This window comes from Oncorhynchus gorbuscha, linkage group LG26, assembly GCF_021184085.1.
Source record: "Oncorhynchus gorbuscha isolate QuinsamMale2020 ecotype Even-year linkage group LG26, OgorEven_v1.0, whole genome shotgun sequence".
Taxonomy (NCBI): Eukaryota; Metazoa; Chordata; class Actinopteri; order Salmoniformes; family Salmonidae; genus Oncorhynchus; species Oncorhynchus gorbuscha.
Window position 1 is genome coordinate 9,247,672 of NC_060198.1, and position 6,000 is coordinate 9,253,671.

Sequence of the window (6,000 nt, forward strand, 5' to 3'; positions counted from 1 at the left end):
CTTTGCAAATGCACTCTATACCTTCAGATTACTGTAAGTGGTGCATCACATCAACACATAGTTATACTGTAGGTGACAGGTGGGGTATTAGAGTATTATAACTGTGGTCCTCTGTGGCTTGGTTGGTAGATCACGGCGTTTGCAATGCCAGGATTGAAGGTTTGATTCCTGTGAACACTTGTTTGAAGAATGTATGCATGCTAGACTAAGTCGATTTGGATAAAAGCATCTGCTTAATGATATACAGTTGGGAGAACAAGTATTTGATAACCTGCAAAATCAGCAGTGTTTCCTACTTACAAAGCATGTAGAGGTTTGTCATTTTTATCATAGGTACACTTCAACTGTGAGACTGAATCTAAAACAAAAATCCAGAAAATCACATTGTATGATTTTTAAGTAATTACTTTGCATTTTATTGTATGACATAAGTATTTGATCACCTACCAACCAGTAAGAATTCCAGCTCTCACAGACCTGTTATTTTTTCTTTAAGAAGCCCTCCTGTTCTCCACTCATTACCTGTATTAACTGCACCTTTTTGAACTCGTTACCTGTATAAAAGACACCTGTCCACACACTCAATCAAACAGACTCCAACCTCTTCACAATGGCCAAGACCAGAGAGCTGTGTAAGGACATCGGGATCAAATTGTAGACCTGCACAAGGCTGGGATGGGCTACAGGACAATAGGCAAGCAGCTTGGTGAGAAGGCAACAACTGTTGGTGCAATTATTAGAAAATGGAATAAGTTCAAGATGACGGTCAATCACCCCCTGGGGCTCCATGCAAGATCTCACCTCGTGGGGCATCAATGATCATGAGGAAGGTGAGGGATCAGCCCAGAACTACACGGCAGGACCTAGTCAATAACCTGAAGAGAGCTGGGACCACAGTCTCAAAGAAAACCAGTAGTAACACACTGTGCCGTCATGGATTAAAATCCTGCAGCGCACGCAAGGTCCCCCTGCTCAAGCCAGGGCATGTCCAGACCCGTCTGAAGTTTGCCAATGACCATCTGGATGATCCAGAGGAGAAATGGGAGAAGGTCATGTGGTCTGATGAGACAAATAGTGCTTTTTGGTCTAAACTCCACTCGCTGTGTTTGGAGGAAGAAGAAGGATGAGTACAACCCCAAGAATACCATCCCAACCGTGGAGCATGGAGGTGGAAACATCATTCTTTGGGGATGCTTTTCTGCAAAATGGACAGGACGACTGCACCTTATTGAGGGGAGGATGGATGGGGCCATGTAATCGCGATATCTTGGCCAACAACCTCCTTCCCTCAGTAAGAGCATTGAAGATGGGTCGTGGCTGGGTCTTCCAGCATGACAACGACCCGACACACACAGCCAGGCCAACTAAGGAGTGGCTCCGTAAGAAGCATCTCAAGGTCCTGGAGTGGCCTAGCCAGTCTCCAGACCTGAACCCAATAGAAAATCTTTGGAGGGAGCTGAAAGTCTGTATTGCCCAGCGACAGCCCCGAAACCTGAAGGATCTGGAGAAGGTCTGTATGGAGGAGTGGTCCAAAATCCCTGCTGCAGTGTGTGCAAACCTGGTGAAGAACTACAGGAAACGTATGATCTCTGTAATTGCAAACAAAGGTTTCTGTACCAAATATTAAGTTCTGCTTTTCTGATCTATCAAATACTTATGTCAGGCAATAAAATGCAAATTAATTACTTAAAAATCATACAATGTGATTTTCTGGATTTTGGTTTTAGATTCAGTCTCACAGTTGAAGTGTACCTATGATAAAAATTACAGACGTGCTTTGTAAGTAGGAAGACTGCCGATTTTGCAGGTTTATCAAATACGTGTTCTCCCCACCGTATATATAAAAATGGTTTGCATGCATACTGTATCCATGCAACCAACACATGCTTATTCATCAACTTCCTCATTGTGTATTAGAATAATGACAGTACAATCACAGGGTGTCTAAAAATAAGCCACCAAAATGCTGCTTGGTGGGGGTCTGCAAGTTCACTTTCTTGTGTGTCAGTGACATTATTTTGACAGCCCCTTAGCCTTTCCCATCACTTCAATATAATCTACCACAAACTCAAACAGTTGGGTTTATCGGTGTTGTTTCTGATAGTCAGTCACATTTTAATTGATCCATTTGTGGAATTTGCAAGTAAAATCACTATCAGTTTAATGGATAACGACCTCAACTAACCAGAATACCCCATCACCAGAACTTTAACTATCCTTATTACGATTTATTTATTTTGTTTAACTAGGCAAGTCCGTTAAGAACAAATTATTTTTTACAATGATGGCCTACCCCAGCCAAACTCTAACCTGGATGACGCTGGGCCAATTGTGCACCGCCCTATAGGACTCCCAATCACAGCCGGTACAGTCTGGAATCGAACCAGGGTCTGTAGTGATGCCTCTAGCACTGAGATGCAGTGCCTTAGACCGCTGCGCCACTCGGGAATCCCATAATACCCTTTTCTTACACCCCTGGACCAACCGCCAGCCACAAACTCGGAAACACAAGCATTGAGGAAATTATATGACACTTGGGCATTGGTTAGGTTTATTTGATTGGCGAGTCTACTCCCAGGATTAGTGCAAACACAAAATGTTCCCTTCTCAGATGCATGGAACCAGTATTTTCTCTGTTTGCAGTTGTGGGCGCAATGGCAACTAGAGATTTGCAAAAATAAGGCATCGTCCACAGATGAAGACAACTGACAATACTAACTCATATCCAAGTTCAAACGTCTAAATTTGAATATAACTTAATTTTGAATGTCTGAGTCTGGAGTCAGACACTTCAGTACTTTACAAAGTGTCCAGACGTTACACTTCTGAAACGTTTCTATTGCCTATTATTCTGGATTTAGGCTCCAGTAATGGACCTGGGTTCGAGTCCCAGGCGGGGCTACCATCTCCACCAAATTCCCCCTTAACCCTCAACCTTCTGGCCCGAAGCCCAGCGCACCATCGACTGTGCCACAAAAGCATGCATTGTGAAAAGACAATAGCCTTGCGGGCTTACAACCACAGACAACGCACCAGATCCCCTTTAGGAGACAGCCCACTAGTCCTCCACACGGCTTACCTGCTGTTATCGTCCAGTAACATCCATAGCCTTTCGGCGTTAGTTTGTGCGAAAGCCCCTCAGGTCCAATGACACCAATCCCACTGCCATTCATTCACAAGAGAGAAGAGGGGGAGCGCAGATGAGCCACTAGTGCTGTGCAGGGCACCAGAGAAACAACAGCTGTAGACTACCACAAGTCACAGTAGCCACAGTAGTAGTAGTAGTAGTAGGAGATATAGTCCCTGTACACGCAGAGGGCTTGTGTCAAACAGGAAGTGAATGAGAGAGGTGCATGTAAGCACAATGAGGAAGGCAGATTGTGGGTGTCTGTTGGCCTCCCTAAAGGAAGTAATTTGTCTCGTTTGTTTGTTTCCCTGCTATTTTCATGACTAAAAATGTGTTACATTGATTTGAATGTTGGGCTTTGATCTTTCAATTTCTAGTTTTGACTGGCTGGGTCATTGATTTAATAGGATTGACCATCTTTATTACTAATCCCAATAGCATTTTGCCCCGTCTTTGCAAAGGTGGGTTGCACATATCTCTACCCGATACACTTGAGAGAGAACACACCTGAGAGTTTGTCCAAGTTCAAGTTTATTCACATGACAACTGAACTCTGAATTGTGTGATGAATAATAAAAGGATACGAATAGAAGAAGAAAAAAAACTACTTTTAGTTTTACACGGACTTTCTAAAATGTTAATATCTACATAACAATGAGCCTCTTTTGACATGAAAAAATGGATCTGGGCTCATTGGAACAGCCACTGTTCCAAGTCCAATTCAGCAGTTCTGTCATTTTCTCTGCCAACTGTTTTCTTCTCACTCAGGGCAGCACTATTGGTCTCCCTACTTCCCCTGATGCCACTTTGACTGTGATTTGCATCTCATGTGTTACGGTAAATCCCTCCCCGTCCCCTCTCTCCCCCTCTCTGAGAGGGAACAGGACGCGATGCATTAGCTAAAAACAATGGCAGTAAATAAACAGTAACTTCATGAGGTTCACAATGAAGGGGAATGTGAGTAGTTCCTGTATTACTCTGGGCTTGGGATGGATACCTTTATTCCTATCACTTTTTTTTTTTTATATAGGCCCTACTCTGGAAGTCTGAAGTCTGATTACTATAATAGAAAGGTCAAAGGTGAAAATGATATCATTTAAACTGACTTTAAAATGTGCATTTGAGTTATTGGGAGAAGAGGCGTAGTCTAATAATAAAGATGGTTCTCCACTTGCAATTCAACCAGTGAAGGCCACTATTACACAGATGCCATCATGCCAATGAGATTGAATAGACCCCACAAAGTACAGTAGCCAGCCCAGTTAGACAACCTACAACAAGAGTGGTGAAATACTGCCACCTCCTGTTACGAATTCATTAGACTACAGCAGTGGTGAGGACGTGGGTTATCACGAAACTTCCCTAGTTCTTTGACTACTGTACATAATATCAAAAAGGTGCCAGATTAATATTGGTCAATGTTGGATAAACAGCACTACATTGTCTCAACTTTTTAAAGTTATTGATGATGATTTGGAACAAACGTACCAAGTTCCATCCTGTTCCCAAAAGATGGCGCTCTTTCCACAGCCTCGGGATATTACACGTGCTACAGGTGCTTGACAAACAATGCAGAACATCAACTTCCCACTCCACAGCCATCTGAAGAGATAAATGGAATACGCAATAAATAAATAAAATGCTGCTGGCATCATTGTTCTGGCAACCTAGTTATACGTTCCTGACAGCCCCTCAAGCATAGGTGTTAGCAAATGTCCATTAACGCGTGCCAAACAAACCATTCTCCAGACGGGATCTTTGGTGGAGTCTCTTGCCCTTTCATTAGCAGCGAAGCAAATATAAAAACCATACCATATGCGAAATCATCGTTCCAATGTATAAACGGTAAAAATGTATGCTCTCCATACCTGTGCATTCCCACTTCCTGGTCAACTGTGTGCCTACACACATGACCCAAGATATAGAGCCCCATAGAGCTGTCATAATACCCATAAAACCTAGCAGTCAAACAGGGAAATGATTCCAATTGTTTTTCCATCACTCATTTTTCCCATAGGAAATTTCAGAAACACTTCAAATAAGGACTGTGTTTCGTGTAGGCTTACCCTGGCGTGACGTTTTGATAACCATGTAAATGTCTCTTGGACAAGGTAACTTTTATCAATATATTCGGCTCTATTTACACTCAGATTTGAAAATATAATTTGCATCTAAGTAGACATCATGCAAGACTACAAATCGCTGGAAGCTCCTGCACGTGGCTGCAACCTGGTCTCAGAGAATTTGTATTATTCTGTATGTAAATCTAAATGACACTCCATTTAGTATGGTATGTATTAATGTGTGAATGTCCATCACCCATTTCATATGATGTGTTACAATTTACAATGTGTACTATATTTTACAAAGTTGCAAAATGTACAATATGTTATGAATTATAATTCATATGATATGTTATGAATTTGCAAATGTATAATATGTTAAGGAGTTGCAAAATGCACAAAATGTTACATATTTGCAAAACGTATGATACAGTATGTTACAAATTCTAGCTAGGTGGCTAATGTTAGCTAGGCTAGGGGTTAGGTGTTAAGGTTAAGTTTAGCAGTTAGGTTAAAGGGTTCAAATTAGAGGAAGGGTTAGCTAACATGACAAGTAATTGCAAATTAGCTAAAAAGGAGTAAGTAGTTACTTTCTAATTAGCTAAAATGCTAAAGTTGCACATGATGAAACAACTTTGGGTTACTCGACATTTGCTGTATACACCTACACATCCACCCCGACCAACTCACACTACTTTTGTTTTTGCCTTACGTAACTATGTCTTATGTAACCATACCAAACGTAACATATCATACTAATTTGAGTATCCCAGACTTACATTTACTATGTTACATCTAGCCTCTGAGACC

The 6,000-nt window shown here is 41.7% G+C and overlaps 1 protein-coding gene across 5 annotated transcripts in view; it reads right to left on the reverse strand.

Annotated features, from left to right (window-relative positions):
- The window catches only part of LOC124015112 (phosphoinositide 3-kinase regulatory subunit 5-like), a 28,474-nt gene extending 23,440 nt beyond the window's left edge, over positions 1–5,034 (reverse strand). For 2 of the 5 annotated variants that reach the window (XR_006835099.1, XM_046330054.1), the window contains exons 1-3: positions 4,996–5,034; positions 4,616–4,729; positions 3,080–3,162 (exon numbers count right to left, since the gene is read on the reverse strand). The gene's annotated coding sequence lies outside the window, so the exon portion shown is untranslated. The other 3 variants (XM_046330055.1, XM_046330058.1, XM_046330056.1) reach the window with 3 other exon arrangements.
- Positions 5,035–6,000: the final 966 nt, after the last annotated feature.